General features: G+C 53.0%; 1 protein-coding gene across 2 annotated transcripts in view; it reads left to right on the top strand.

The window, feature by feature from the left end:
- The first annotated feature begins 13,749 nt into the window (after positions 1-13,749).
- LOC137346063 (butyrophilin subfamily 1 member A1-like) overlaps positions 13,750-14,395 on the top strand; it is a 45,348-nt gene continuing 44,702 nt past the window's right edge. The window contains exon 1 of one of the 2 annotated variants that reach the window (XM_068009344.1): positions 13,750-14,209. The gene's annotated coding sequence lies outside the window, so the exon portion shown is untranslated. The remainder of the gene's footprint in view (positions 14,210-14,395) is intronic. The other variant, XM_068009346.1, reaches the window with a different exon arrangement.

A 14,395-nucleotide genomic window follows, 5' to 3' on the forward strand; every position in this document is an offset into this window, starting at 1 on the left:
TCCGACAGTCAGTACACCACCACCTCCGACAGTCAGTACACCACCACCACCCCGACAGTCAGTACACCACCACCCCGACAGTCAGTACACCACCACCTCCGACAGTCAGTACACCACCACCTCCGACAGTCAGTACACCACCACCCCCGACAGTCAGTACACCACCACCCCCGACAGTCAGTACACCACCACCTCCGACAGTCAGTACACCACCACCACCCCGACAGTCAGTACACCACCACCCCGACAGTCAGTACACCACCACCCCCGACAGTCAGTACACCACCTCCGACAGTCAGTACACCACCACCTCCGACAGTCAGTACACCACCACCTCCGACAGTCAGTACACCACCACCCCCGACAGTCAGTACACCACCACCTCCGACAGTCAGTACACCACCACCACCCCCGACAGTCAGTACACCACCACCCCCGACAGTCAGTACACCACCACCTCCGACAGTCAGTACACCACCACCCCCGACAGTCAGTACACCACCACCGCCTCCGACAGTCAGTACACCACCACCACCCCGACAGTCAGTACACCACCACCCCGACAGTCAGTACACCACCGCCTCCGACAGTCAGTACACCACCACCACCCCGACAGTCAGTACACCACCACCTCCGACAGTCAGTTCACACCTCGACAGTCGTTCACCACCACTCCGACAGTCAGTACACCACCACCTCCGACAGTCAGTTCACCACCACCCCGACAGTCAGTACACCACCACCTCCGACAGTCAGTACACCACCACCTCCGACAGTCAGTACACCACCACCACCTCCGACAGTCAGTCACCACCTCGACAGTCAGTACACCACCACCCCCGACAGTCAGTACACCACCACCTCCGACAGTCAGTACACCACCACCACCTCCGACAGTCAGTACACCACCACCTCCGACAGTCAGTACACCACCACCTCCGACAGTCAGTACACCACCACCACCCCCGACAGTCAGTACACCACCACCCCCGACAGTCAGTACACCACCACCTCCGACAGTCAGTACACCACCACCTCCGACAGTCAGTACACCACCACCTCCGACAGTCAGTACACCACCACCCCCGACAGTCAGTACACCACCACCTCCGACAGTCAGTACACCACCACCACCCCCGACAGTCAGTACACCACCACCGCCTCCGACAGTCAGTACACCACCACCCCCGACAGTCAGTACACCACCACCTCCGACAGTCAGTTCACCACCTCCGACAGTCAGTACACCACCACCTCCGACAGTCAGTTCACCACCTCCGACAGTCAGTACACCACCACCCCCGACAGTCAGTACACCACCACCTCCGACAGTCAGTACACCACCACCTCCGACAGTCAGTACACCACCACCCCCGACAGTCAGTACACCACCACCCCCGACAGTCAGTACACCACCACCCCGACAGTCAGTACACCACCACCCCCGACAGTCAGTACACCACCACCTCCGACAGTCAGTACACCACCACCTCCGACAGTCAGTACACCACCACCTCCGACAGTCAGTACACCACCACCCCGACAGTCAGTACACCACCACCACCTCCGACAGTCAGTACACCACCACCACCCCCGACAGTCAGTACACCACCTCCGACAGTCAGTACACCACCACCCCCGACAGTCAGTACACCACCACCACCTCCGACAGTCAGTACACCACCACCACCTCCGACAGTCAGTACACCACCACCTCCGACAGTCAGTTCACCACCTCCGACAGTCAGTACACCACCACCTCCGACAGTCAGTTCACCACCTCCGACAGTCAGTACACCACCACCCCCCCGACAGTCAGTACACCACCACCCCCGACAGTCAGTACACCACCACCTCCGACAGTCAGTACACCACCACCTCCGACAGTCAGTACACCACCACCTCCGACAGTCAGTACACCACCACCCCGACAGTCAGTACACCACCACCACCTCCGACAGTCAGTACACCACCACCACCTCCGACAGTCAGTACACCACCACCTCCGACAGTCAGTACACCACCACCTCCGACAGTCAGTACACCACCACCTCCGACAGTCAGTACACCACCACCTCCGACAGTCAGTACACCACCACCTCCGACAGTCAGTTCACCACCTCCGACAGTCAGTACACCACCACCACCCCCGACAGTCAGTACACTACCACCCCCGACAGTCAGTACACCACCACCTCCGACAGTCAGTACACCACCACCTCCGACAGTCAGTACACCAACCACCTCCGACAGTCAGTACACCACCACCTCCGACAGTCAGTACACCACCACCTCCGACAGTCAGTACACCACCACCTCCGACAGTCAGTACACCACCCCCGACAGTCAGTACACCACCACCACCCCGACAGTCAGTACACCACCACCCCCGACAGTCAGTACACCACCACACCTCCGACAGTCAGTACACCACCACCACCTCCGACAGTCAGTACACCACCACCCCGACAGTCAGTACACCACCACCTCCGACAGTCAGTACACCACCACCACCCCCGACAGTCAGTACACCACCACCCCGACAGTCAGTACACCACCACCTCCGACAGTCAGTACACCACCACCTCCGACAGTCAGTACACCACCACCCTCCGACAGTCAGTACACCACCACCTCCGACAGTCAGTACACCACCACCTCCGACAGTCAGTACACCACCACCACCTCCGACAGTCAGTACACCACCACCTCCGACAGTCAGTACACCACCACCTCCCGACAGTCAGTACACCACCACCTCCGACAGTCAGTACACCACCACCTCCGACAGTCAGTACACCACCACCTCCGACAGTCAGTACACCACCACCTCGACAGTCAGTACACCACCACCTCCGACAGTCAGTACACCACCACCCTCCGACAGTCAGTACACCACCACCTCCGACAGTCAGTACACCACCACCTCCGACAGTCAGTACACCACCACCTCCGACAGTCAGTACACCACCACCTCCGACAGTCAGTACACCACCACCTCCCGACAGTCAGTACACCACCACCTCCGACAGTCAGTACACCACCACCTCCGACAGTCAGTACACCACCACCTCCGACAGTCAGTACACCACCACCCCGACAGTCAGTACACCACCACCACCTCCGACAGTCAGTACACCACCACCTCCCGACAGTCAGTACACCACCACCTCCGACAGTCAGTACACCACCACCACCTCCGACAGTCAGTTCACCACCACCCCGACAGTCAGTACACCACCACCACCTCCGACAGTCAGTACACCACCACCACCTCCGACAGTCAGTACACCACCACCACCACCTCCGACAGTCAGTACACACCACCACCTCCGACAGTCAGTACACCACCACCTCCGACAGTCAGTACACCACCACCTCCGACAGTCAGTACACCACCACCACCTCCGACAGTCAGTACACCACCACCACCTCCGACAGTCAGTACACCACCACCACCTCCGACAGTCAGTACACCACCACCTCCGACAGTCAGTACACCACCACCACCTCCGACAGTCAGTACACCACCACCACCTCCGACAGTCAGTACACCACCACCTCCGACAGTCAGTACACCACCACCTCCGACAGTCAGTACACCACCACCTCCGACAGTCAGTACACCACCACCACCTCCGACAGTCAGTACACCACCACCACCTCCGACAGTCAGTACACCACCACCACCTCCGACAGTCAGTACACCACCACCACCTCCGACAGTCAGTACACCACCACCTCCGACAGTCAGTACACCACCACCTCCGACAGTCAGTACACCACCACCACCTCCGGCAGTCAGTACACCACCACCTCCGACAGTCAGTTCACCACCACCACCCCCGACAGTCAGTACACCACCACCTCCGACAGTCAGTACACCACCACCTCCGACAGTCAGTACACCACCACCTCCGACAGTCAGTACACCACCACACACCTCCGGCAGTCAGTACACCACCACCTCCGACAGTCAGTACACCACCACCTCCGACAGTCAGTACACCACCACCACCCCCGACAGTCAGTACACACCACCTCCGACAGTCAGTACACCACCACCTCCGACAGTCAGTATACCACCACCACCCCCGACAGTCAGTACACCACCACCTCCGACAGTCAGTACACCACCACCACCTCCGACAGTCAGTACACCACCACCACCCCCGACAGTCAGTACACCACCACCTCCGACAGTCAGTACACCACCACCACCCCCGACAGTCAGTACACCACCACCTCCGACAGTCAGTACACCACCACCACCTCCGACAGTCAGTACACCACCACCTCCGACAGTCAGTACACCACCACCACCTCCGACAGTCAGTACACCACCACCACCTCCGACAGTCAGTACACCACCACCTCCGACAGTCAGTACACCACCACCACCTCCGACAGTCAGTTCACCACCACCACCCCCGACAGTCAGTACACCACCACCACCTCCGACAGTCAGTACACCACCACCTCCGACAGTCAGTACACCACCACCTCCGACAGTCAGTACACCACCACCACCTCCGACAGTCAGTTCACCACCACCACCCCGACAGTCAGTACACCACCACCACCTCCGACAGTCAGTACACCACCACCACCTCCGACAGTCAGTACACCACCACCACCTCCGACAGTCGGTACACCACCACCACCACCGACAGTCAGTACACCACCACCACCGACAGTCAGTACACCACCACCACCTCCGACAGTCAGTACACCACCACCTCCGACAGTCAGTACACCACCACCACCTCCGACAGTCAGTTCACCACCACCACCCCCGACAGTCAGTTCACCACCACCACCCCCGACAGTCAGTACACCACCACCACCTCCGACAGTCAGTACACCACCACCACCCCCGACAGTCAGTACACCACCACCACCACCACCTCCGACAGTCAGTACACCACCACCACCTCCGACAGTCAGTACACCACCACCTCGACAGTCGGTTCACCACCACCACCTCCGACAGTCAGTACACCACCACCACCTCCGACAGTCAGTACACCACCACTACCTCCGACAGTCAGTACACCACCACCCCCGACAGTCAGTACACCACCACCTCCGACAGTCAGTACACCACCACCACCTCCGACAGTCAGTACACCACCACCACCTCCGACAGTCAGTACACCACCACCACCTCCGACAGTCAGTACACCACCACCACCTCCGACAGTCAGTACACCACCACCACCTCCGACAGTCAGTACACCACCACCTCCGACAGTCAGTACACCACCACCTCCGACAGTCAGTACACCACCACCTCCGACAGTCAGTACACCACCACCTCCGACAGTCAGTACACCACCACCACCTCCGACAGTCAGTACACCACCACCACCTCCGACAGTCAGTACACCACCACCACCTCCGACAGTCAGTACACCACCACCACCTCCGACAGTCAGTACACCACCACCACCTCCGACAGTCAGTACACCACCACCACCTCCGACAGTCAGTACACCACCACCACCTCCGACAGTCAGTACACCACCACCACCTCCGACAGTCAGTACACCACCACCACCTCCGACAGTCAGTACACCACCACCACCTCCGACAGTCAGTACACCACCACCACCTCCGACAGTCAGTACACCACCACCTCCGACAGTCAGTACACCACCACCACCTCCGACAGTCAGTACACCACCACCACCTCCGACAGTCAGTACACCACCACCACCTCCGACAGTCAGTACACCACCACCTCCGACAGTCAGTACACCACCACCACCTCCGACAGTCAGTTCACCACCACCTCCGACAGTCAGTACACCACCACCACCTCCGACAACCTCCTCCATGACCTCTGACAATCTCTCCTACTCCCTCAGCACTGGTCTAGACCACCAGTCTTCATTTTCTGCTCAAGTCCTGGAGTGGGATTGGATCCCAGAACCTCACAATTCCAAAACAAGAGTGCCAGCCACTGAGCCACAGCTGATATCCTGCTAACATTGACTTTTTATATATCTGTATCTTTAATGCACTAAGCTCCTTAACTCTCTAGTATTGGTGATGTCAGTGGAGAATGAAATGAAATGCACAGTGATGTGAAATTCACTGCTTTAAGGCCATCTTACAATGAACAAGACGTGTAGCAGGGTTCACAATCCACTGGGATAGATATTGGTCGGGAGAACGGGGAGAAGGCCTCTGCTCTTCTTCGAATAATACCATGCCATCTTTGACACCCACCTGAGAGAGGCCTCCACTCACTGCTGTCTGGGTTAATGTCCAGAATCCCACTGTCCCAACTCACTGTGCAAAATCCTGGTTAAACCACACGTGGAGTCACTGTGAGCAGCTCTGGGCACCACACCACAGGAAGGAGATATCAGCTGCGGAGGGAGTGCAGTGTAGTTTTACCAGAATGATACCTGGACTCTCAGGATTAAGTTACAAGGAGAGATTACATAATCTATGATTGTGCTCTCTGGAATTTCAAAGGTTAAGGGGTGATTTGATGAAAGTTTTAACAATGTTCATGTGAAATGTTAATGTGTTGGGGAAATTGATGGGATTGAAGGCCGATAAATCCCCAGGGACTGATAATTTACATCCCAGAGTACTTAAGGAAGTGGCCCTAGAAATAGTGGATGCATTGGTGGTCATCTTCCAAGATTCTATAGACTCTGGAACAGTTCCTACAGATTGGAGGGTAGCTAATGTAACCCCACTATTTTAAAGGGGAGGTAGAGAGAAAGCAGGGAATTATAGACCAGTCAGCCTGACGTTGGTAGTGGGGAAAATTCTAGAGTCCATTATCAAAGTTTTATAGCGGAGCACTTAGAGAACAGTGGTAAAATCGGACAGAGTCAGCATGAATTTACAAAGAGAAATCATGCTTGCCAAATCTACTCGAATTCTTCAAGGATGTAACTAGTGGAGTTGATGAGGGGGAGCCAGTGGATGTGGTTTATTTGAACTTTCAGAAGGCTTTCGACAAAGTCCCATATAAGAGATTAGTATGTAAAATTAAAGTGCATGGGATTGGGGGTAGTGTATTACGATGGATAGAAAATTGGTTGGCAGACAGGAAACAAAGAGTAGGAATAAGTGGGTCTTTTTTCTGAATGGCAGGCAGTGACTAGTGGGGTACCGCAGGAATCGGTGCTAGGACCCCAGCTATTCACAATATATATTATGATTTAGATAAGGGAACTAAATGTAATATCTCCAAATTTGCAGATGACACAAAACTGGGTGGGAGGGTGAGTTGTGAGGAGGTTGCAGTGAGGCATCAGGGTGATTTGGACAAGAGTGAGTGGGCTAATGCATGGCAGATGCAGTATAATGTGGATAAATGTAAGGTTATCCACTTTGGTAGCAAAAACAGGAAGGCAGATTATTATCTGAATGGCTATAAACTGAGAGAGGGCAATATTCAACGAGACCTGGGTGTTCTCGTACACCAGTCGCTGAAGGTAAGCATGCAGGTCCAACAGGCGGTAAAAAAGGCAAATGGTATGTTGGCCTTCATTGTGAGAGGATTTGAGTACAGGAGCAGGGATGTCTTGCTGCAATTACACAGGGCCTTGGTGAGGCCACACCTGGAATATTGTGTGCAGTTTTGGTCTCCTTATCTGAGGAAGGATGTTCTTGCTACGGAGGGAGCGCAGCAAAGGTTTACCAGATTGATTCCTGGGATGGTGGGACTGACGTATGAGCAGAGATTGAGTCGGTTAGGATTATATTCGCTGGAGTTCAGAAGATTTGAAGGGGGAATCTCATAGAAACCTATAAAATTCTAACAGGACTTGATAGGGTAGAGGCAGGAAAGATGTTCCCAATGGTGGGGAAGTCCAGAACCAGGGTCATAGTCTAAGGATACGAGGTAAACCTTTCAGGACTGAGATGAGGAGAAATTTCTTCACCCAGAGAGTGGTGAGCCTGTGGAATTCGCTACCACAGAAAGCAGTTGAGGCCAAAACATTGTATGTTTTCAAGAAGGAGTTAGATATAGCTCTTGGGTCTAAAGGGATCAAAGGGTATGGGGGGGAAAGCGGGAACAGCCTACTGAGTTGGATGATCAGCCATGATCATAATGAATGGCGGAGCAGGCTGGAAGGGCCGAATGGCCTACTCCTGCTCCTATTTTCTAGGTTTCTATGTGAACAGATCAGGTAAATAGAGAGTAGCTATTCCCACTGGTTGGGGAGTCTAGTTTAAAAATGAGAGGCAGACCTTTGAGGAGTGAAATCAGAACAGTGCCACACACAAAGGGTGGTAGATGTTTGGAACTTGCTTTCACAAATATAAGTTGAGAGATCAATGATTAATTTTAAATAGGTTTTTGTTAACCAAAGGGATTGAGGGACATGGGGCAAAGGGGTGTATATGGGGTTACGTCGCAGATCAGGCTCGAGGGGCTGGTCCTCTGTTCCGGCGTTCTTGTGTTCCCAGGAGAGGAGAGAGGTGGAGTCAGAGAGTCTTGAGGGCACAGAAGGAGGCCATTCGGCCCATTGAGTCCAGGCCAGCTCTCCATAGAGCAATCCAGTTAAAACATGGCCTCTGATGGTGGAGTGATAAAAATGAGGGATGTTCACAGGGCCCGAATTGGAGTGCAGAGATCTGGTCTGGTCGTGGGGCTGGAGGAGGTTACAGAGATAGCAGAGATTTGAAAACAAGGATTAGAATTTTAAAATCGAGGGCACTGCTGGACCAGCTGCAAGTGTGGGTCAGTGAATGCAGGGGTGCCAGGTGGGGGTGACCTGCTGAATGCAGGGGTGCGAGGTGGGGGTGACCTGCTGAATGCAGGGGTGCGAGGTGGGGGTGACCTGCTGAATGCAGGGGTGCGAGGTGGGGGTGACTGGTTGAATGCAGGGATGTGAGGTGGGGGTGACTGGTTGAATGCAGGGATGTGAGGTGGGGGTGACTTGTTGCATGCAGGGATGTGAGGTGGGGGTGACTTGTTGAATGCAGGGGTGCGAGGTGGGGGTGACTGGTTGAATGCAGGGATGCGAGGTGGGGGTGACTTGTTGAATGCAGGGGTGCGAGGTGGGGGTGACTGGTTGAATGCAGGGGTGCGAGGTGGGGGTGACTGGTTGAATGCAGGGGTGCGAGGTGGGGGTGACCTGTTAGACTGATTAGGCCTATTGGTGATCAGAGTGGATCTGTACCTTTCACATATTACCGGATGCCAGTTATACTGTCACCTTGGTGAAGGTTGCAACTACTCATTCATGTAACTGGTGACTCTGATTGACTTTCTTGTTTTTGCATCGGAAGATTATGAGTTGAGATCCGATTGAGGATTTGAGCATTTCATCTGAATCAGCACTTAGTCCAGTGCCGAGGAGGTTAATTTTGAGTTTCACTTCCCACAGTAGAGACCCCAGCAATTTGAGGGCCCAAGCCTCATTTATATCCACCAGAGGTGGTGGCAAACAAGCAGATTAAAACCTCAAGATCCATTCCCCAGCAAGGTAAGTGGTGGCGGGCAATGGGGAGAGGGGGGGACGGGGAGAGGGGGGATGGGGAGAAGGGGGACCGGGGGAATGGGTAGAGGGTTGGACCGGGTGATGGGGATAGGGGGAACTGGGGGATGTGGGAACTGGGGAGCAGGAGTATGGGGGTCCGGGGGATGGGGAGAGGGGGAACCGGAAGATGAGGGACCGGGGGATGGGAGACCGGGGGATTGGGAGAGGGGAACCGGGAGATGGGGAAGGGGGCAAGGGGGATTGGGAGAGGGGGAACCGGGAGATGGGGGACTGGAGGACCGGGGGAACTGGGAGATGGGGAAGTGGGCGAGGGGGAACTGGGAGATGGGGGACCGGGGGATGGGGAGAAGAGGGACGGGGGAGGGATGGTGATATCCGTGAGGAATGGTAATCCTGGGAGAGCAGAAGCTGAAATTCTTTGAGGTTCGTGGAAGAGAACTCCCCGTTCCACAGAAATAATTTGACAGTTCCCTTTGGCAGGTCCTTTCAGTTCCATCACCCACTGGGCAGGTTCAGACCAAAAACTACAAATCAGGGTCCCATTGACATCATCGGATCCCACTTTCCATCTTTGTTTTTATTGGTTCTTGGGATGCGGGCATCGTTGATATGGCCTGAATTTATTACCCATCCTGAATTGCCCTTGAGAAGGTGGTGGTGAGCTGAGTACAGCTGAGTGTCTTGCGTGGCCGTTTCAGAGGGCAGTTAAGAGTCAGCCACATGACTGTGGGTCTGGAGTCACATGTAGGTCAGACCAGGTGAAGACAGCTGATTTCCTTCCCTAAAGGACATTATTGAACCAGATGGGTTTTTACAACAATCGATGATTGTTTCATGATCTCTATTAATGAAACCAGCTTTTATTTCAGATTTATTCATTGAATTTAAATTTTCCCCCAGCTGCCGTGGTGAGCGTTCAACTTATGGCCAGAATTATATGCCCCCCCCGGGAATGGGCTGGGATGATGGGGGGGGGGGGGGGGCAGGGGGAAAATCAGGTAGTATGGAGGGGGGGGGCCCACGCTCATTGCCTACCCAACCCCACTGCCTTCTTACCAGTGGAAGGGGAGGTGGCAGGCAGCTCGCCCACTCTTAGGGCAATTGAGGCCTGTAAGTGGCCAATGAATGGGCAGACAGGCACTTTGCCATCTAAGGAGGGGGCCCTGTAATAGTTGGTGGCCTCCTTGCAGATGGACGGTGTGGGTCATCCTGATCAGACACCCTGTGCCCCATGGAGGACCCTCCCATTAACACAGACCGCCGCCTCCCACACTAGAACACACCCCCCGCCCTCTCAGTCGAACCTCCCCCACCCGCCCTTTGCCGTGACCTGGCCGATGGGCACCGGGCGAGCCCCATCCCCACTTATCTGTTCCAAGGCTGGTTTCCAGGATGGCTCTTCTTGTTGGGTGCAGTCCCAGCAGTGGCCACTGCTCCCAGTGGCGCCACTGGGACTGAACAGCTGCCGGCCCTCTGATTGGCCAGCAGCTCTTGGAGGCGGGACTTCCTGCCTCAGCAGGGGCTGAAGCGACTGTAGCCAATTAACTGGAGCCAAACCAAAGGGCAACAGGCCATGTCTGTGGAGCATTAGTCCAGGCCTCTGGATTACTAGTCAAGTAACATTACCCACTATGCTACCATTCCCCCATAAAAGGGGGTCTACCACTTGAAAAAAAACAACTTGCATTTATATAGCACCTTCAACATCATAAAACATTCCAATTGGTGGAGCAATTAAAATTGGGAATGCTGATGAGGCCGGAATTAGAGGAATGCAGAGATCCTGAGGAGTTGTGGGCTTACAAATAAATTATAATGAAATAAATGGATTCATTCTCATGAGAATGTCTGAATATGATGAATTTTATAGCTGAATAAAACAGCTGAGAACTGCTGACAGGATTTACCACCTTTGTTGTGGTCAGTTTCAGACTTGGCGATAGGCCTATTTCTTGTCCTCTTGTAGATAGAATTTTGGTCTCAGGGAATCAGGGAATGTGGGGAGCAGCAGGGAAAGTGGAATTGAAGCCCAAGATCAGCCATGATCGTATTGAATAGCAGAGCAGGTTTGATGGGCCGAATGGTCCACTTCTGCTCCTATTCCTTGTGTTCTCGTGTTCCCAGCAGGGACCTGCACCAGTAGATCTTTTGACGTCAGTGCACTGAACCTGGGCTACAAGTCTATCTCAACCTCCACAGGGCAGCTAAATACATACAGGATCATGTGTCAGACCCAGTGCCCCCTGGGACCCCAGACTCACCCTTTACTGTTTATAATCCAGTTCTCTACCACAACTGATCAGACCCTGGGTATTAAGTAAGAGCCTGTAAATGTGCAGTTCCTGTAGGTGTGAACACGGACCAGTTTGTGTATAAATGGAATGTGTAATGTAGATCCTCAGAAAGTGTGCAAATTTCATCCAACTGGATAAACATGTAACAAAGAAACAGGGAGATGTAGAGATTAATGGGATCTCAGGTTTGAAATTCTGCTGTGAATAGGTCAGAGTGTGAAAATATAACAGCTTTGTGAAAAAACTTCTATTGTCTGATATTTTAATGGAGGGGAAACTCACTGAAAATGACTTTTGTTCATTCATGGGATATGGACATCACTGGCAAGACCATCATTTATTATCATCACCAATTACCCCTGAGAAGGGCACCATTACAACACGAAACAATAAATTTTCAGGCCATGATATATATATTAATGTTGCTGTTTGCACAGTACAAGATATTTACTTAAAATGTGATTTATATTAAAATGTAGCCCAATACAAATGAACAGTAGAGTCCATTCACTCATCAATGCTGTGCTGGTTTTCCAATAGAACAAATGCAAACTTTAATTCTAATCCCACTGTCCCCCTCTCCCCATAGCCCTGTATCAATCCCAAACTAATCCCACTGTCCCCCTCTCCCCATAGCCCTGTATCAATCCCAAACTAATCCCACTGTCCCCCTCTCCCCATAGTCCTGTATCAATCCCAAACTAATCTCACTGTCCACTCTCTCCCCATAGCCCTGTATCAATCCCAAACTAATCCCACTGCCCACTCTCTCCCCATAGCCCTGTATCAATCCCAAACTAATCCCACTGCCCACTCTCTCCGCATAGCCCTGTATCAATCCCAAACTAATCTCACTGTCCCACTCTTCCCCCCCCCCCCCATAGCCCTGTATCAATCCCAAACTAATCCCACTGCCCACTCTCCCCATAGCCCTGTATCAATCCCAAACTAATCCCACTGTCCCCCTCTCCCCATAGCCCTGTATCAATCCCAAACTAATCCCACTGCCCACTCTCTCCGCATAGCCCTGTATCAATCCCAAACTAATCCCACTGCCCCACTCTCCCCATAGCCCTGTATCAATCCCAAACTAATCTCACTGTCCCACTCTTCCCCCCCCCCCCCCCATAGCCCTGTATCAATCCCAAACTAATCCCACTGCCCACTCTCCCCATAGCCCTGTATCAATCCCAAACTAATCCCACTGCCCACTCTCTCCGCATAGCCCTGTATCAATCCCAAACTAATCTCACTGTCCCACTCTTCCCCCCCCCCCCCCCATAGCCCTGTATCAATCCCAAACTAATCCCACTGCCCACTCTCCCCATAGCCCTGTATCAATCCCAAACTAATCCCACTGTCCCCCTCTCCCCATAGCCCTGTATCAATCCCAAACTAATCCCACTGCCCACTCTCTCCGCATAGCCCTGTATCAATCCCAAACTAATCTCACTGTCCCACTCTTCCCCCCCCCCCCATAGCCCTGTATCAAGCTCAAACTAATCCCATTGCCCCACTCTCCCCATAGCCCTGTATCAATCTCAAACTAATCCAACTGCCACACTCTCCCCCCATAGCTCTATCAATCCCAAACTAATCCCACTGCTACACTCTCCCCATAGCCCTGTATCAATCTCAAACTAATCCCACTGCTACACTCTCCCCATAGCCCTGTATCAATCTCAAACTAATCCCACTGCCCCACTCTCTCCCCATAACCCTGTATCAATCCCCAAACTAATCCCACTGCCCCACTCTCTCCCCATAGCCCTGTATCAATCCTGGTAACACTTTTTTTGTACTGTTTTATGATTGGATTGTAACTATAAAAGCTGCCTGGCGGAATTTGAATACAGGTTCTCTGCATTCTTAGTCTCGGCCTCTGCAATGAGGAGTCCAGTAACATTACCATTCCAGGAAGGGGTTAAACACCCATTTGGTTTCATTGGAACTGGTTTCCGGGCTCCTCCTCTCGGTCACATTAAACTCATTGAGCCGCTTTGCTACTTCCGTGTCGTCTCCCCAGTCACAAAGAGAAAGAAGGAGCTTGGCCGCAGTGAGAGTGGAAGAATTTCGGGCAGTTTTCCCCCAGTTTCAGGGGAATTATACCTGGAAAAGGTGGGTTTCAGGGTCACATTGACTGGAGTTTTAATCACAGGGAAGGTGGGTTTCTGGTCAAAGGCTTCCTGATCCAGTGGGACTGAGTTCCTGAGAGTCAAACAGGGAACACAGTAATAGCCCAGTCTGTACTGGCCCCACTTCCCTCAATTCTCCAGTGTTATTTCATAACCAGAGTGAATACTCCGAGCTAGCAAGTAAAGGTTCAAAGATAGCCGGACAGGGAGGAGTCTCCAGTTCTTCCAGAAACTCCGGCTTGTGCGAGGCAGTTCTATTTACCATCTCGTGTTGAAGGAGTTAACAATATAATTGCAAATGGTAAGTTTTTAAATAATATTTCAGAATGATTTTGGTACTTATATCTCGAATCGTGTCAGGAATTTCTCCCCCTGTGCCCAGCCCTTGGCTAGTTTGAAATTTACTTTCAGTTTCAACAACTGCACAAGAGGTGAAACTCTCACTCCTGCCTTTGTCACCTTCAGACTTGACTATTCCAACTCACTC

The sequence above is a fragment of the Heterodontus francisci genome, chromosome 29 (genome assembly GCF_036365525.1).
Source record: "Heterodontus francisci isolate sHetFra1 chromosome 29, sHetFra1.hap1, whole genome shotgun sequence".
Lineage (NCBI taxonomy): Eukaryota > Metazoa > Chordata > Chondrichthyes > Heterodontiformes > Heterodontidae > Heterodontus > Heterodontus francisci.